Source organism: Phocoena phocoena, chromosome 1, assembly GCF_963924675.1.
Source record: "Phocoena phocoena chromosome 1, mPhoPho1.1, whole genome shotgun sequence".
Classification (NCBI taxonomy): Eukaryota; Metazoa; Chordata; class Mammalia; order Artiodactyla; family Phocoenidae; genus Phocoena; species Phocoena phocoena.
Genome location: NC_089219.1, coordinates 174393436 through 174412977, shown reverse-complemented (window position 1 = coordinate 174412977; position 19542 = coordinate 174393436). Strand labels below are relative to the sequence as shown.

Here is a 19542-nt window from a genome sequence, read left to right as displayed (position 1 = left end):
TTAATTAAGGTTTCTGTTATTAATTTTTTACAGGGCTTAAATTCAGTTTTGTGAAAATATGCTTCCCCAGCAACTGGTATTAAATACTTCAAACAGACAGTGGAAATTCCCCTACTGATTTTCCTAATACTACAACTATCCCAAAGTCATTAGAATGCATATTCTACTGCCCTCACCCTGCTTTTGAACCCTTAACAGACTACCATCAGCATACATTATTCTGGTCTCAACGGAGAACATATTTCTTACCTTTTGTTAAACATCAGAAAGTTATCTGCTGAGCAATGATGGAGATTCTTTCTTCCACAGAATCTACAAACAAAAGTGAAAAGATTTTATGACTCTAAATTATCCAGAATACTTCAGAATGAGTTTACAATTGCCATTCCAATGCATTTGTTTATTTCAAAATATATAAATAAGGTTATAGAGAAAACAGAAAAGTATATTGACTCAATCATATGACTGTATTTTCATCAATATCTTTTCCAATTTCTAACATCTCTGAGTAAGATTGTCAGGGTATACTCTACCTAATGGTACCTGGCCGACGGGGCCAGGAGCAAGAACTATAATGTAGCTGTTGCCTTTCTGGCCAAACGTGTGTTCTGTGTGATATGGCTATCTCTGCCCAGAGGGAAAACACCTGGCTTTTTTTTCTCCTTAATATACCCAAAAGGGGTATCGTTTGCAATTCTTCAAAGGAAGGTTAATTTTCGTTCTTTAATTTGTATGTCAGTACCAACTGTGCTCTAAGAGACACTGCAAAATAGACCAGAAAAAAAGAGTGAATTTCTCTTTTATGAGCAGTATTTACATATCTGTTAAAAGAGTAAAGAGATGACATGAATTCATTAATGAATGAAATGCAGTTGACCTGTAAACAATGAGGGGTTGGGGGTGCTGACCCCCTCCCCCATTTGAAAGTTTTCCTACTGCCATCTCTGACTCAAAAAACAAAGGAATTGATAAATGATTCACCAAAGGGCAGGAAGCTGACACAGCTTGCATAGACTCAGGACTCAAACTCTAGTTCTTTTGATTCCACACATTGTGATTTCTAATCCAACACAAATTTTTCTTGGTTAATTTAAAGATCTGTAAAATGAAAATACAAGTACGATACTTATTGAAATAAATCTGCATATAAGTGTACCTGAGCAGTTCAAGCTCGTGTTGTTCAAGGGTCAAATGTATTACTTTTAATCTCATAAGAGTAAATGAATGAAGGCATATTGAATAAAAACATTACCCTCCAAACCAGGTTTCTTAACCTAGCTCTGAACATCTTTGGCAAAATGATTTCTAACAGGACTATAATAATATACTCCTCATTTCATTGAAATACTTTATTTTGTTGTTTTCATGATTTTTAAATTACTTGCAACAGTTGCATAGAATATCTGCATAGAATTTTATAGAATAAATTAAGTTGTTTCTTTTTTGGCTAATAACAACTCTGCTGAAATAAACTTGTTTTATATATTTCTTTGCACATATGAAAATAGGACATTCCCAGCTATGGAACTGATAGGGCAGGAAATATATGAAAATTTATCTTTCACACATTTTAATTATTCTGATAATTTTTACAAAGGTTGAACTACACATTAATATTTTTAAATGTTTGCAAAATTGTATAATGCTATTTTGACTTGCATTCACTTAATTACATATGAATTTATGCATCATTATGTTAATTTGTGTGTAAACTGCTTATTCATTTCTATGCTTATTAGATTATTCATATTTTTCAAATATATTTATAAATGTCCCTTCCCCTAATCCTAGAAATGCTGTAGGAAAAATAGGAAGTGTGTTGGAACTTGGAACTTTGTTTAGCACCTAACAAAACACCCTTAGCCCTGAGAGCCACCCATTTCTTTCTTCTAAGAGTTACACACAGCACACAAGCACCCCATATACCATTTTTATAATCGTGTTTTTTTTCTCTCCTGTAGTAGTTCTATTTATGTTCTTGATGTGAATACTTTTTTGCTGTTGTTATATGTATTGCAGGTGTATTTTCCCAGTCTGTGGTTTGTCCTTTAGCTTTGTATATGGGGGCTTCCAAAATTAGATTTCTAAGCTTTTCCATGATACCAGAGACAGATCCATACAGCATTTTTCTGGGTTCCCAGCATAACTTAAAGGGAAACTTTCACAATGTCCAGAGCTTTTGATGTCCTACAAATGAAGGAGGATGTCCTCAAATTCCTTGCAGCAGGAACCCACTTAGGTGGCACCAACCTTGACCTCCAAATCGGACAGTTAACTAAGAAGGAAAAGTGATGGCATTACCTCTAAATCTGAAGAGAACCTGGGAGAAGCTTCTGCTGTCCTCTCCTGCCATCACTGCCGTTGAAAACCTGGCTGATGTCAGTATCATAACCTCCAGGAAGACCAGCCAGAGAGCTGTGCCGAGGTTTGCTGCTGCCATGGGCGCCACTCCTACTGCTGGTCACCTCGCTCATGGAACCTCACTCACCGGAGCCCGGCAGGCTTCCGGGAGCCGCGACTCGTGGTGGTTCCCGACACCAGGCCTGACCACTGGCGTGAAAGAAATCTTCTGTGAACCTGCCTACCACTGCTCCGTGTAACACAAACCAGTCTCTGGGATCTGTGTACTCCGCCATCTCTGCAACAACTGGGAGCTCACTCTGCGGGTCTGACGTGATTGACGGACGCTGACCGGGGAAGTTCTGCGCATGCTCGGTTCCCTCTCCCGTGAGCACCTGCGGGAGTCCCGCCTACTCTCCACTTGTGTGAAGATCCTCAACAGGTGGTAAAGAAAGGGCAGGCCTCAGCTGAGAAGGCTGTGACCAAAGAGGAATTCAGAGTGAACGGACTGCTCCAGCTCCTGAATTTACGGCTGCTCAACCCGAGGTGGCCGCCTGGTCTGAAGGCGGCAGGCGCCCTCTGTGCCTGCCCATTAGTTCCCCACTGAGAACCACAGTGCACAGCGGTCAGTGAAGATGCCACTGAAGATGGGCTGCAGCTGCCACTGCTCAGGCCACGGAATGGGAGGAGCAACCGCTGAATGGTCCGCAGCTGTTCTTCTGCAGACTCTAACCCAGAAAATGGAAATAAAAGGGATGGAAAATAAATAGTCTCTAAAACAATTTCTAAATTATGCAGTGAATTCAACTACGTTAGAAACCAGCTTGGGTCACCAGTTGGCAGTAAGCTTCCACTTTTCATTTGCAGGTAATACATAAAGGTATTCATGATAATGTCCATTTCATAAAAGAAATTCAACATTTATACAAATAATTTGCTAATTCTTATGATCTTAGCTACGTTTTAGTTTGTTTTTTCCACGTTTAAAGAAACGTTTAAAGAAAGCAATATATCTTACTCGTATTTCACACGTGATATCTTGCTGCTCTATTTAAAAAAAAACGAACTCTATAAAATATAAAGACCTAAGTAGCTAGAGGTATATCTCTTATTAATATGTAAATTGTAAACGTTTTCTATTTTTTGGTTTCTTTCCACAGTATTTCATATGGAAATAGTAGCAAAAGAAGTTCTTTTTCTTGTAACTTTGTTTTACCTCTTAAAAGAAATACTCTGAATTATTTGCTTTTTTTCTCTGTTCACAGATTGATGGGCTATCTTCTGAAGCATGTACTCAAGGCTGTATTTTTACTTGGGTTTTGCATACTGAGCATATATCTTCTGGTAAGTTGCACCTTTTGTTCTTTTTTTATGGCTTTTATGCATTATTATTCCATTAGTACAAGGTTAGCTATTGCTACAAATATCCCACAGAGAGAATATTTCAGTGACTTTCTTGACAATGCTGAAAAGTCTTTGTTTAGCATTCACTCTGCCTTCTAATTCTGTGCTGTTAATGTCACTTTCTGTGTTCCAGTTTAATTCAGGTTGAGTTATTCTTATTCTTTCAGTCTCTAATCGCTAGCTCTTATATCTTTCAATTATACAAATCTGAGCACAGCGTTGGTCTGGATTCACACAAGCTTGGTCTGTCGCTTGAGTTCAGGTCCAAAGTAGTTTTTGATGTTTGCTACAACCATTACCTCATTGTCAGCCCCAGATAAAGTTGTCAGAAATTTACTGCATAATTTGGTAGGGTTTTACTTAGAATAAAATGAATTTCATTTGGAATAGACTTAGGGAAAAACATGCCATTAAAAAAATTAATTTGACAGAAAGTAGAAGTATTAAAATAAGTCTACATATTAATAAAATTATTTAAATATAATGAGTATTTATTGGTACACTGATTTGAAATTTGTAAAAATATGCACTTCAAGGCTTCTATAATTTCCTAAAGTGAGTAATAATAAAAAAAATTGAACAAAACTTCCTCAAAACAAAAGTAGTGCAAATAAAGATGATTTATAAACAAATTTTTCTGATTATTAATTAAACTTTGATATAACTATTAGTCTTTGATTTATATTATCATATTTATTTGAAATTTAGCAAATGAGTTGCTTTAAAAAATACATTTGGTAAAACCTAGAGCAATGACAAAAAGAAAAAAACAAAAACATAATTACTAAGCTAATAGTAACAAAAAAATTACCATGCTAAAAAGTATTAAATTAACCCAAGTAAAGGCAGGAAAAGAGCAAAAACTGGATCAAAGAACAAAGGCAGAAATAGGAAATAAAGAGCACCTGGTATATTTAAACTCAGGTGATAACAGTATTATATATAAAAGGTTTACACTCAGGGAACAAGGCAGACATTATCATAATGGGTGAAAAAAGGCTATAAGTTTTCTACATAAAAACCACTTTTAAAATGAATACGTTTAAATCTAAAAGGATTGAAAAAGGTACATTATATCAAACCTATTCATAAGATACCTAGAGGAGTAACATTAATAGTAGACATGGTAGATTTTAGAATAAGAAATATTACCATGGATAAAGAGGAGAATGTTATGGCAGAGGGAATGATTTATGAGAAGGATATAACAATCTTAATTTTAATGCATCTAATAGATAAACTTTACTTAAATAAAAATTAACAGAACTGATAGGATAACTAGAAAAAACTACAATTATAGATGAAGTTTACAGTCCTTCTCTCACCATCAAAAAATACTATGCCACTACACTTAAATTGTATAATCTTACAAGAATATACCTTAATGTTCTCCTTCCTGTCCTCTGGAAAATAGTTATTATATATTTTATGTCTACTTATGTTATAAACTACACATTTTGAATGTAATTTTTTCATACATTTGGAAGTTCTGCATAATTCTGTAAACTGATATTTTCTTAAATGGTTAATGGAGGATGTTACAAAACCATTCATCTGGAAAAGATCCATTCAAAGTACAAGATAGACTAATGAATTTTAATGTAACAAATTACAAAAATACATGAATATGGTTTCAGTTTTCTTATTGAAACTAACTTCTAAGAAGCTGCCACTTACCAAGTTTTGATATTGTATCAAAGAAAATATCTACAAATATCTGAAAAGACTTTTAAAATACTCCTAACTTTTCAAATTACTTGTCTGTGTAAAGACCAGATTATCTTCATATACTTTTTTTTTTAAACTTTTGACTGTGCTGGGTCTTTGTAGCTGTGCGGTCTTTCTCTAGTTGCGGTGAGCAGGGGCTACTCTTCGTTGTGGTGCGTGGTCTATTCATTGCGATGGCTTCTTGTTGCAGATCATGTGCTCTAGGCACGCGGGCTTCAGTAGTTGTGGCTCGCAGGCTCTAGAGTGCAGGCTCAGTAGTTGTGGCTCATGGGCTTAACTGCTCCGTGGCATGTGGGATCTTCCTGGACCAGGGCTCAAACCCGTGTCCCCGGCAATGGCAGGCAGATTCTTAACCACTGCGCCACCAGGGAAGCCCTCTCTTCATATACTTGAACTTAAAAAAATACCATGGACTGAATGCAGAAAGAAATCTGAGAATCCAGTTATATTTATACAAATATTGCAGAAAATTTCAAAATCTAAAACATTGCACCTCTCTCATGATTTTATATATATAGTTCTCTTTAATTTAAATATTTTTTTACATTAGAGATAACAATAGATTGATTTTACTGTTGTTTTCAATCAGTTAAGTACATATTAATACTTGTTCAGTTTTTATTTTTTATTGTGGTAAGAACACTAACTTGAGATCTGTCCTCTTTCTGGAACTTGTTCATCTTACCTAGATGCAACTTTATACCAGTTGAACAGAAACCTCCCATTTCTTCATCACCCCAGCCCCTGGCAACCATCATTCTACTCTCTGTTTCTATGAGTTTGACTATTTTAACTTCCTCTTATAAGTGGAACCATGCCAGTGGAATTCTGTGTCTGGCTTATCTCACTTATCATAATGTCTTCCAGGGTCATTCATCTTGTCATATAAGGCAGGATTTCCTTCTTTTTAGAGCTTAATAATATTTTCATTGTATGAAATATACCACATTTTCTTTATTCCTCCATCAATGGGCATTTAGGTTGTCTCCATACGTTGGCTAATTATGAATAATACTGCAATGGACACAGGTATGCAGATATCTCTTTGAGATCCTGATTTCAATTCTTTTGGTTATATAACCCGAAGTAAGGTTGATAGATCATATGATAGGTCTATTTTTAGTATTTTGAGAAACCTCTGTACTATTTTCTGTAATGGCTGCACAAGGGTTCCAATTTCTCCAAATCCTCTCCAACACATTAGCTTTTAGTTTTTTAATAATTGTCATCCTAACAGGTGTAAGGTGATATCTACAAAATAAAAGCACTTTGGGGTCCTCAATTACTTTTATATGTATAAATGTGTCCTGAGACCAAAAATTTTGCGAACCACTGGTATAAATTCAAATTCGTCTTTCGTATTATATTTTTTCTGCTTAAAGTTATCTAATCTGAACTAATCACATCCGGTGAATTTTTATTTTAGACATTATAGTTTTAATTCTTATGAATTCCATTTAGTTTTTTTTATATTTTGTTTCTCTCCTCATTATGTTGAGAATTTCCTTTAAATCATTGAGTATATTTATGATAGCTATTTTAAACTGTGTACAAATTTTGTCATCTTTCTCAATTTTAGGAATAATTCTATTAAATGACTTCTGCTTTTTCTTGGTCTTAATTTGTTGCTTCTTTACATGAGTAGGACTTTTTATTAAATGTCAGATGTGGTGAATATTATGTTTTTGATTATTTGGATATTTTTGTATTCTTTTAAAGAGTGCCTACGTTTGTTTTAGCAGGCATTCATGTTATTTGCAGATCCAAGCAGATTCCTTGACACCCTTTTAAAAAGTTTGTTAATATGGATCTAGCGTACCTTCATTTTAGGGATAATTTAGCCCTGATACAAAGATGTGACATTCTGAGACCACTGTTTATTTCCTCAAATGTTTACTGAGACCTTTGACTTTGGTCTATGGAAACTCCTACGTATGTGCAGGTTGGTATTTGGCTAAAGTTTTTAGCAAACCTATATGTATATTTCTGGAGCTCTTGCTCTGTATAATACATCTTCTCTGGCACTTTGGCCCACACATTCCAGCCACCTCTGCCTTCCCAGATTTCTATCTCCGCCTCATCAATGCAGTATGCTGTGTTCTGCTTGCTCCTTCAGTAGAATCTGGGAAGTGTGCTCAGGCAGAAAGGGCAAAATTGTAGCATTCACCTAGCATGTTTTTCCCTTAGGAATCACAGTTTTTTGTTGCCAGTAATCTCATACATGTTTTTCAGTTTGTAAATAGTTTATGGTAAAGGACAAATCTGGTCCCAGTTAATGGTCAGTTCATGGTAAAAAGCAGAAATCCTCCTTGTGTCACCATTTTCTTTCATTGCCATTTTCGCTAATTTACTTAAAATTAGAATTTTCTCTTTAATTGAATTCTAACCTCGTATTAATTTTCTATTTAGTCACATTGAGAAGAGGGAAATAATGGATTGGGAAGTTTTGCTGCATTCTCTGAAATATCAATGGCTTAAACTAACAAGCATGCATTTTTCTCACATACAGAACTGCTAGTTAGTGAGACAGTTCTGCCTCAGGCTATAGGTTGGCTGCTTTTAGCTTCAAATTTCCATCAGGATTCAAATCTGCTCCATGTGACTCCACATTTTTTTTGGACTGGTGGCCATCTGAGACATGTTATTCTCATGGCAGGCTACAGAAGCACAAGAGGACAGGCCATCTTTCCCGGGCATATTTAACAAATCTTTTCTGATCATGCCTGATAGTATTTCACTGGCCCAAACATGTAACATGATGAATCCCAAAGTCAACTTGTAAAAAAGTACATTGCTCCTATCATGAAGGCATGGAAAAGACAGTAAAATATGATGCTAAAATAAGACTTGAGTGAAGAATTAGAGATAATATCTCCCAAGACATTAATGGGTCTCTCTGTCATTTAGTAACGTTAAGACAGCCAGCACTCATACAAACTTGCTATAATATTTTTCTTCACTTAAATAATTTGCTTTAGAAAATTGAAAGGGCCTGAAAAGTGTTTCGCCAATAACTTCATTTGATAAGTGGAGAAACTGATGTCCCAGAGTATTTAAGCACTTTTCTAAATTTGTATAGTAAGTCATTGATATCTGACGTGGGAATAACTGATCTGACACTGTTTGTGAAATCAGTGTTATGTTGACTTTCTCTTACGTTCCATGTGAACTTTCAATATTTCTTTAAATAGTATTTCTTTCAATATTATTATTATAATAATCTCTAGGTCCATCCATATATTGGCTTGGCCAAAAAGGTCGTTCAAATAGAGAAGTAGATAAGAAGAATAGAGAAGTAGATAAGATTTAATAGGAAGATATACAGATATAGATATAAACTTCTATCTTTTAAAGATGGTGATCTGTATCTTACCTGTAAGCTAAAGAATTATGCAAATACTCATCAAAAAATTACCTATCATTGATAATATAGCAAACGTATTTATTTTATTTAGATATTTTCCCATATGAAAATATTTCTAGCTATTAGATTCTCCAGGAAAATTAATACAGTAGATTTTCTTTTAAGTATTTTACTGTGTAATATATATTTTTATAAATTTCAGGGGCAAAACCATAACTCAGTTGTTAGATATTTCACTGCAGTCTGATAAACTCTAGTGCCAGGCTCTCTGGAATCATAACAAATGCAAATATTTGTTAGAAAAGAATTTACAATACAGCCAGTTCTGTCTGTACATGGAGAACATAACTCATGCCAACTCTAAAGACACCAATGCCACTCAGTAAGCTGGCCCTATGAGACTGAATTAAGCACTGTTTGTGCAGCAGGATGGGAGGAGCTGTGGTAAATACCACTCTGCTCAGGCTGTCTCCAGCTTCACCTGATGCAACCTTAATGACAATGTTGCATAGAAGCCAGAGAGAGGAATTTAACAATAGCTTCAAGTTATATATTCTTCCAAGTTGAGGGACCTCATAGTTTCACATTAAAAGCTCTATCCTGAAACTCTACAAGTACAAAGTTCTCAGCCAAACACAAGAATTTTGTGCAGGGCACTACCTGCTTGAGATGCTGTCTTAGTCTGTTCAGGCTACTATTAACAAAGTACCATAGATTGATCCGCTTGTAAACAACAGAAATTTATTTCTGACTGTCGTGGAGGCCAAAAGATAGAAATCAGTTCACCAACGTGTTTGATTTCTGGTGAGAGCCTTCTCCAAGGTTGCAGACTTCTGACTTCTCCCCATATCTTTACATGGCAGAAAAAGGGAGCTAGCTAGGTCTCTTCCTTCTTCTTAAAAGGGCACTAATCCCATTCATGAGGGCTCCACTCTCATGACTAATCACCTCCCAAAGTCCCACCTCCAAATACCATCCCATTGGGATTAAGTTTTCAAAAACTGAATTGTTTTAGGGGGCAGGCACAAACAAATACATTAAGGTGGAGTCAGTAATATCCTTCTATGTAGTTTGTAGTAAGAAAAGGACACCTTTAAAAATTTTTTCAAGTTACAAAATTCAGAATATACATTCATGTAGATGACTGGAAGTTTATTCTACTGCATGTCTCTTCCTTTATTTCTTAAAATCCCTTCAGAGTTTCACAAGTGATATCTGAAGCTCTTTATATTTAATTTTTTTTAAAAATATCACATTTCTCCAAATGACTCTCCTTATTAAAGAAAACAAAACAAAACAAAAACAAACAAACAAAAAAAAAAACAACAACAACAAAAAAAAAGAAAACAAAACAAAACAAAACAACTATCTTTGCCAACATGGTGCTGTTTCTTAATTCTCCAAAACTCTGGTGTTAAATGTTTATGGACGCTTTTTGGTAATAGAGGTAAAATATAAAGAGAAACTTACACTTTCCTAAAAATGGTTTCTCTTGAACTTCAGGGTATCCATCTAGATCCTGGAAATATTGCACATGTCAGGGATCCAGCTCAGCCTACTAAAAGAATCTTTTGGCCTCTTCACACAGTAAAATCCATAAATAACTCCACTGGCTTAAGAATCTAGGGATAGTTCCTCCCACCCTAAGGTTTAAGACCTCTTTTTCCACTGACAGTGGAATACCGATTGCCTATACAGGAAAATCCCCCTAAAGATGTAATGCTATTCTAAGGCCCAGAATTGACGTTTATAATAACCAATGATGTGTTACCAAAATCTGTGGGGATTAACAGTCATTTGGGGAGTTGGGAGGCTTTAACTAAGGTTTTACCCAATTTACATTATTGAACAGAGCATTTCTATATTGGTATGTGGTACCTAATTTAATTTTATGTTGACATCCCAGTTTTTATTTTACAAAACTATTGAGTATCACATTTTACTTTATTATCAAGAAGAGACGATTCTACAAAGGTGTCTGTCATTATGCCTATGGAAACCGAAAATTGCCAAAACTATTAAGGATCAGGTTTGCAAAAGAATAAAGTGAAAATAAAAGTCATTCCTTATTTTCCACAAGAATGCAATGACACGCAGATTTGCCATATTGCATTTGAATCTCTGTGTGGCCTTATTTCCCCAAGCATGCCAAAATTTTTTGCATTTATTCATTTTCACTGGTTCAACAAGACTGATTTTTACCTACAGCATAAAAGCATTAATGTTTCAGTTTCTACCAGACAAGGAAATTTGATAACTGATTAAGCCTCTGCCTCAAATTTAGTACCCCTTCCCTGTCAGTACTCAGATTTAGTTGGCCAAGTTTTGTTTGTTTTCACAAAACAACAATACCTATATGGTATATTGTAAATACAACGTATAGAAAATATTATATATCATATATATTGTATGTATGTATTGTATATATAATGTGCATAGTCTTTATACATTTATTCTACATATACCTGTATTCAGTATAAAGTGTGTACATAATATATGTATATATTTTCTGTGTGCACATACACATTCCACACATGTATAATTACTATATAAATAAATTATAATATTCAAACCACAAAAGTACAATTTCAAAGTCCTTGAATTTTACAGATGAGAAGACCTTGCCCAGTCTCCTTAGAGTAGAGATAAAGAATAATTATCTCTAATTATTTCTATTTCTACTTTTGGGTAATAGAAATTATTGTTTAAAGTAGAAATTGTTGTTTAAAGTAGAAATTATTGTTTAAAGTTAATACCAGGAGAAGCCGAAACCTTAAGTCCTGATTCCAGTTTAATGTTCTTGCCACCTCATCATCCTGTTTCATCCAAGAGATTCCAATAAGCCATTCCTGGAAATTCCAACCTCAGATGCTTAAACTAAACAGTTTGTCTATTGGCTATAATTTAAAAGCCATCACTTGGTTGAGGTGAGGTGTCACCTAAAACAGATTAGTTTATATTGAAGTTACATAGAAAATAATACATACTATAAAAATTGTTTATAGGTTGTTATATTACACCAAATAAAATATGTGTGAGAATATTAAATACTTAATTGCTTTTTAATCATTTTGGCTTTTGAAATATAAATGCATCATTTCACCACAACTACAATTCTTTGCCAGGCTGAAAAGACACAGTTTAGTGAACATCCTGATGATGAAAATGTACTTCAGAATACTTTCTTTTAGCACGTAATTTTTCAGTACCTGGTTCTTTCCAGGTCCTTATAAAATGGCATAATATAACAAAATTAATATTTCCAATATTTCTCTAAAATTGTCACTACCATAACGTTCAAGTGCATTGTACTCATTAGTTTGTAGAAAGTGACACTATATATAGCCTGATGTTTTCCCCTCAGTGACTAGGGAGAACTGAATTTATTAATAAAAATAAATTAAGCATTTTAAAACGCAAAAAATTCTTGAGAAGTTTAAATCAAATTTTCTAAAATATGATCTATAAAAGAGAATTCTGATATTTATATATATCAGAATATCAAAACCTTACACATATATTACCATTATAAAATGTAGACAACTTTTAGCAAAACACATATAGAACTCTTTTATTCAATCTTTTTTATTTAAATTAATTAATTTAGTTTTGGCTGCATCGGGTTTTCGTTGTTGCACACAGGCTTTCTCTAGTTTGCAGCCAGCAGAGGCTACTCTTCACTGCATTGCATAGGCTTCTCATTGCAGTGGTTTCTCTTTGTTGTGGAGCATGGGCTCTAGGCATGTGCAGGCTTCAGTAGTTGTGGCACGTGGGCTCTGTAGTTGTGGCTCAGGGGCTCTAGAGCGCAGGCTCAGTAGTTGTGGCGCATGGGCTTAGTTGCTCAGTGGCATGCGGGATCTTCCCAGACCAGGGATGGAACCCATGTCCCTTGAATTGGCAGGCAGATTCTTAATCACTGTGCCACCAGGGAAGTCCCTCTTTTATTCAATCTTGTTTTTTTAACATGGACATATTATTTTATATTCACTTTACATAGAAGTAAATATCAAAATAGAAGGAATGACATAGAAAAAAATGATATTCTTTTTAGCCCCTGTGGAGGATAGCAGAAAAATAGGGCCTTTGAAAGTCTCAACAATTTTCACAGTATTGTTTATTATAATCCCTAATATCTTACTTCTTTTCTCTGTAAACCTGATATATCTTTGTAAAGTAGTATTATTCCTTATAACCAAAAAACCACATAATTTTAGATCTCATTCAGCAATATTTGTCACTCACTATCAGAATATGATTAGCATTCTTAACATTTATTATCTTACCTCAGATCTGTATAAATTATACACTTATTCATGGGACCCTAAATATTTTTTCCCAATATTTTGACTGATTGTTTTAAATGACTTTTAATCTAAGTCTCCTAAATTGTCATAAAAATTAGGCTGATTTGCTGTCCCTCTGAGACTATGATATAAAAGCCCATCCATCACGGTGTATCTAATTAAGAAACTAAGTTAAGAGGTGTTTGAACAAGATATTTGAAAATCTCAGGGGACCAGACAATTGAATTGGTATTTCAGACATATCAAATTAGTTAATGATTTGGGGATCTTTATTCTGCAAGAGTATGTAAATTAAAAAAGAATAATGAAATTCATTAAAGCTTGGTATCAGGGAGAAGGCGGACCCTGTGCACCACTGCATGTAATTATAAGTACCTGCTTCATTCAGATAGAAGGACAGGAGACCAGGGAAACAAAAAAAGCAATTTGAATGGATTAATTTTCATATTGGACATAGATAATTACAATTATTTTTCTTTATATTTTAGGGTATCTTTCTCATAATTGACAAATCCATATTTGGTAACCAGGCTTGTTTTCCATTTTCAATTCACCATATGAACTTGTAAGATAAATGTCTTGCAATTCAAAATGACAATAGATATTGAATTTTCTCTTGAAATTTAACAAAGTATTTTATTTATCCTGTCATCCTATTTTGATACCAAAAGAGGCAGAAGAATAAAACTATACTGCTTCATCCAAACACATAGAATGAATGAAGTATTAAATCTCACCCAAAAGATGACTAGACTAGAATATGTATTCAGAATGTAAACAAAACCTTTTCTTATGTTCTAAAGCCATATCCCCATGGTTCTTTAAAGCATCTAAATAAGAATGCAACCAGTGATAATATTATTTTGTTAAATAAAATAAGAATAATAATTTCTTCTCTTTTGTATCACTTCTAGTTTGTCCATTCATTTTCATATGTATCATTTTAAAAACTTAAACTCTGATAAAATATAAAAAATGTTTTCAAAACTTGGATGCTTGTAGAATATGCCCTTTTTATAAAAATAGTATGCTTTTACTAGATTTTTATGTATAAGCATATTGTAGAAATATAAAAACCAAATCTTGGTTTGAACCATGATATTCCACAAAAAGTTATAATATTCCAGGGGACTATAGAATATTAGCACATTCCTTCCCAATGCCTCCCTCCTCCACTCTCCTCCCTTGCTATTCCCTCCAATCCACTAACCTCTGTTGTACATATTTGTCTTTTATGAGATTTTTGCCTTTAGTTTTCAACCTCAGAAGCATAGAAAATTGTAAGCATTTGCAAAATAATATTTGTTGTGTCCACATCATCAAATTGATATATATCCAGCTGATAAATATCAAAATCAGAACAGGTGAGAATAGAGTGGTCCTAAAATAAAAATAAAGAATGTGAAGAAAGGATTATGAGTAAGGATATCCATTGCAATATTATTCTCAGGAGTAAGGGAGATGACAAAAACAATAGGGAAAATGGTTAAATATACAATGGCAAATCCATCTAGTGCAACATGCATTGATTAAACAGGCATAGGAAGAATACTTAATGACAATATAAAAGGCTCATATTTTTTTCTAACGTTTTTATTGGAGCATAAATGCTTTACAGTAGTGTGTTAGTTTCTGCTTTATAACAAAGTGAATCAGTTATACATGTACACATATCCCCATATCTCTTCCCTCTTGCGTCTCCCTCCCTATCCCACCCTTCTAGCTGGTCACAAAGCACTGAGTTGATCTCCCTGTGCTATGCGACTGCTTCCCACTAGCTATCTATTTTACATTTGGTAGTGTATATATGTCCATATATACACTACCACTCCCTCACTTTGTCCCAGCTTACCCTTCCCCCTCCCCATGTCCTCAAGTCCATTCTCTAGTAGGTCTGCATCTTTATTCCCATCTTGCCCCTAGGTTCTTCATGACCATTTTTTTTTATTTTTAGATTCCATATATATGTGTTAGCATATGGTATTTGTTTTTCTCTTTCTGACTTACTTCACTCTGTATGACAGACTCTAGGTCCATCCACCTCACTACGAATAACTCAATTTCGTTCCTTTTTATGGCTGAGTAACATTCCATTGTATATATGAGCCACATCTTCTTTATCCTAAAATGCTCATAACTTAATACTATGAGTGAAGAAAGCATAATTTGAGATAAAAGATATATTGTACAGTGTGATACCAAAATCATTTTTAAATTTTTATAATTATATATACGTAGAAAAAAGACTGAAGTAAAACATACCACTATATTGATAAATTGAACACTGTAAGTCAAAATTAACAGTGATATTAATTTTATTCTTTACTGATTCCCATATTTCCATATTGTTTTAAATTGACTTGTATTATTTTATCAGAAAAATCAATAATAAAAAGATAATTTCTGTAAGATTCTTTTTTCCATTTGAAACATATGTTTCAAAAACTAGAAAATTGTCTTTTAATAATATTGGTCATGTAAAGCATCATTTGTTAAATTTGTTAAAATTTATTTAATTTTAAGCATAAATTTGTTTAAATTTGTTAAAACAAATTTATTTTCCCCAGTGTATGGGGAGGATGTTTTATTCCACAAGGAAATTCACAGTTATAGATTAGTGATATATATGTGTGTGTATATATATATATATATATATATATGTATTTAATTTTCTGGTTCTTAATATTTGGTAAAATTGTACTTTACATTTCCTGGAAAACTCCTGGCATAATACTTCACCATTACTGTAGACATTGTGGTTATCATCAAGTTCCATTTCATCTAATCTAATTTTGACCCTTCCCAGGTTCCTTGATGGTCTTACCCATTCAAGGTAATGCCATTCCCCTGGTCAAAGTGATCATGTAAAAAAAGACTCCGAATTTAAGTCAATGAGAACCTGGAATTCTTCAGCTGGAATAATTGATTCAGCCATGTCCATATAGTATAAATCAGCCCGATAAGAGCAAAGATTAGAGTAATGGTCCTATGGCTTGGAAGGATGCTCCCCCTTTCCGTCTAGAAGTATGCAGGAAATCTAGTCATCATGGTTTCAGTTCCCAAGAGCAAATCAAAGGAATAAGGCAGCTCACAGAGAACAGCAGTTATGAAAGTATCCTACCACTTAACTGATTCATGCCTGAAACTCACCCTACTTAAGAGTATTTCAACTACGTGAGCCAATAATATTTATTAAGGTTATTTAACTTTTGTGTTACATATAATCATCATCATGACACCTGAAATAATATCACAAATTTAATTTTATAGTAAAGTTCTTAAACCCTGCATCCAGTTATATTAAACTATGGTTCAGATCATGTGCTCTGTCTTTAAAATTACATAGGTTTTTGTTTTTTTTTTTTACTGTAGCACAAGAAGCTAGTAATATTAGTATGACTATATTCTGCCACACTAACATTGTAGTATGAATTCTGCCTCATTTGAAGTACGTAAATGTCAGTGTGGTTTTCAACAGGGGCATGGTTACTTTTACAGGCAGAATTCTGTAATATATTCTTTTAAAAATAACATTATAATATAATTCATTTGGAAGGACATACTTAGTGGATAGATTGTTAATTGCAAGGATGATATTTTATTTGGAGGAGTTAACTTACATACTTATCTCTTTATATTTTAGTAGTGAGACACTCATAAACTTTCAAATACAATCTATTTTTATTTCCTTTAAAAATGAAATTTCCTTGCAATAATATGTTTCTGATATAACTCAATGGTGTGTATGTTTGTGTATATTGAGTTAAAATTTTTTTCATGCATAAAGCATAGTGAAGGTATATTTTTTACATGGGACACCATGGACAGTCACCCATGCCTTCAATGGTTTCTGAAGTGTAGCATGCCAAAATATCGCAGTGAGTCTAACACAGCGATGTTAAATGTTCTCACTAAACATGTTTGCTTTTTTGAATGACTTTGAAGGATCGCTCTAAGATCTTAGATCAAAATTTACTAAAATAATATATGATTTACAAAGAAGTGTGCTATTTCAAATCTGATTGTCTTACAAAGAAGTCACATTAATTAAAGTAGCAGAATGATTTTGAAAGGCAGGACTAAATGTCCATAATATACCAACAGTGTTAAGCATTGCTTCATTGTAGAAAATGAGGACATAGAATAGCCATTACCTAATTCCACCTGAGGCCAACTTCTTGGTGAAGCAGTGTTGAGTGTGAACCACTGGACTTTTAAAACCCAAATGTGTGATTTTTCCTTATTTACCTGTTTAATGATAAATTAACAGATCTGCTGTTTGGATATAGTAAAACATATCTTTAATTTTAATATCAACCTTTTTACAATGGGAATTTCACATAAGTATCAAATAAAACTAGGTTTTAATTCAGAAATAAATGATGTTTCCAAAATGAATAAACCAAGTAAGCACAGATTTTAGGACCTAAAATTTCTACATAGGTTAATTATATTCCAGGTAGTAGTCACCAGGGATATAGTGATCCAAATGAGAAGAGAATAATATAGAGTACTACCTAATAATTTTTAATTTATTCAGAGATGTGGATTAGGGCCTGAAGTTAAGAGTCAGAAGATGTTAAGTGTGGCCTTGACATCTGGAAAAATCAGGTGGGCTCCAAATGGCCAAACCACCAGTTCCCCTCCTCACTCCCCTCTCTGACTGCTTGGAGAAGAAACTAGCCAAACACCCATCCTTTATTATGGGGACCAGGCACAGATTCTGCTTATCCTTGAGTAGTGGGTGTAAGTTCCCTCCTAGCACACAGAATTATTCAAATAAGCCAGAATGATTGGCAACCAAGGGTCCCTCCATCCTCTTGTTACTACAAAGCCTGCCTTCTACAGTCTCTGCTTCTTTGCTCTGAGTTGAAACCCCATATGGCCCTGCATGGCATGCAGGGTCCTCCTCCCCCAGGCTGTGCGTGTATGTGACTAGTAAACTGTCATCTGTCTTGTGTCATGTGCGTGTGTTACGTGCTCTACCATCTTGGACTATTTGCGTCAAAGATTCCTCCCTCACCCATGGCATGAACAGCTGGCTTTCAGAACAAAAGATCCAGGATCTCAAAATATTAGCTCTCATTCAAACCATGAGGCTGCTTCCAAAAATTTTAAAAGCACTACCTCAAACACTGTTAATGTTTCTTAGAATGAATTTTATTGTCTGTGCAGATCACCACTTGGAATTTTCTAGTTTTTATGGTCTTTATGCCTTCTCCCTGCACTCACACTCCATGCATTGCTAATTTAGAGCGCCAACTGCTCTGATTACAAAGCTGGATGGAAATCTCTGCCATTCAGTCTTTACAAGTAAGTATTTTGGATCTGATTGGCTTGATTATCATGCACTTTACATTCAGGGAAATGTATGTATTTGTTTATTGTGTATGATAGTAGACTGATGGTGTGCCAGCATCAGATGCCTGCAGCATTGCTCATGTTACCCTGAAGACACAAGAATACGTGTTTACCCTTCCAAGATATTATTTTCTTTGCATTTCCCTGAACAGGTGATTTTTTTTTCAAAGAGGGCACTACCACCATGAAGTGAGGTAATATGATAAACCTTTGTAAAAAGAATCTCTTTATTGGACAAGGTTAGCAAACTAATGCTGCCAGAGACTGTATTACACTATCCCCTGTGTATTCTTGTAGTGCAATTTTCAGAAAAGATCATTTCAGAGAAGTAAAGAATAAATTGCTGTATTCTCTCTCCAAAATCCTTTCAAAATAGATTTGACAGTTGAGTGATTACATTTCTAATGGAGACTGTGATAGAATATGGGAGATTAAAAACTCAGCAGCTTCATGCATAAGGCACTGAACAAAAGGGGTCAACAGAAACATGGAGCCCCCCAAATCAAACCCAGATAACTAATCAACTTAACGCTGCCCTCAATACATAGAGGTTAAGATCTGTGCCTCCACAGTCATTGTTGTTCGGGTTTCAAAACCCTATAGTTTGTCCTCCTACAAAGATCTTATCAATTTGTTCAAGAACTTTGAGCCTAAGATTAGTAACATCTGAATGTAGGAAGTGATACCTGTAGAAATGAAACTCTCTGATTCTCTTTAAACGTCCAAAAGAGCTGCTGGAGGGAAGTGTGTGAGGAATAGTATCTGTCTAGTTATTGTTTCATTTAAACTTTAGGATTTAGAACCTCAAAGGGGATAACTAAAGAGAGAAATGATTAAATATCCAATACTGATATTGTGTTCTATTGGAATTTGCACATGCATGGGTTCATTCCCACATTTAATTTATAGAATTATTTGCATTCAAAATGACAGGAAGCATGTATCCCATAGGAGTAATAAGACATACCATAAATTATCTTCTGAAAAGATAGATCAAAGATTCAATTTCCTATCTAAAGTTTTATCTTTCAGCTAATTAGC

The 19542-nt window shown here is 34.3% G+C and overlaps 1 pseudogene; it reads left to right on the top strand.

The window, feature by feature from the left end:
* Window positions 1–2166: 2166 nt before the first annotated feature.
* On the top strand, window positions 2167–3110 carry LOC136118641 (small ribosomal subunit protein uS2 pseudogene; annotated as a pseudogene).
* The last annotated feature ends 16432 nt before the right edge of the window (window positions 3111–19542 follow it).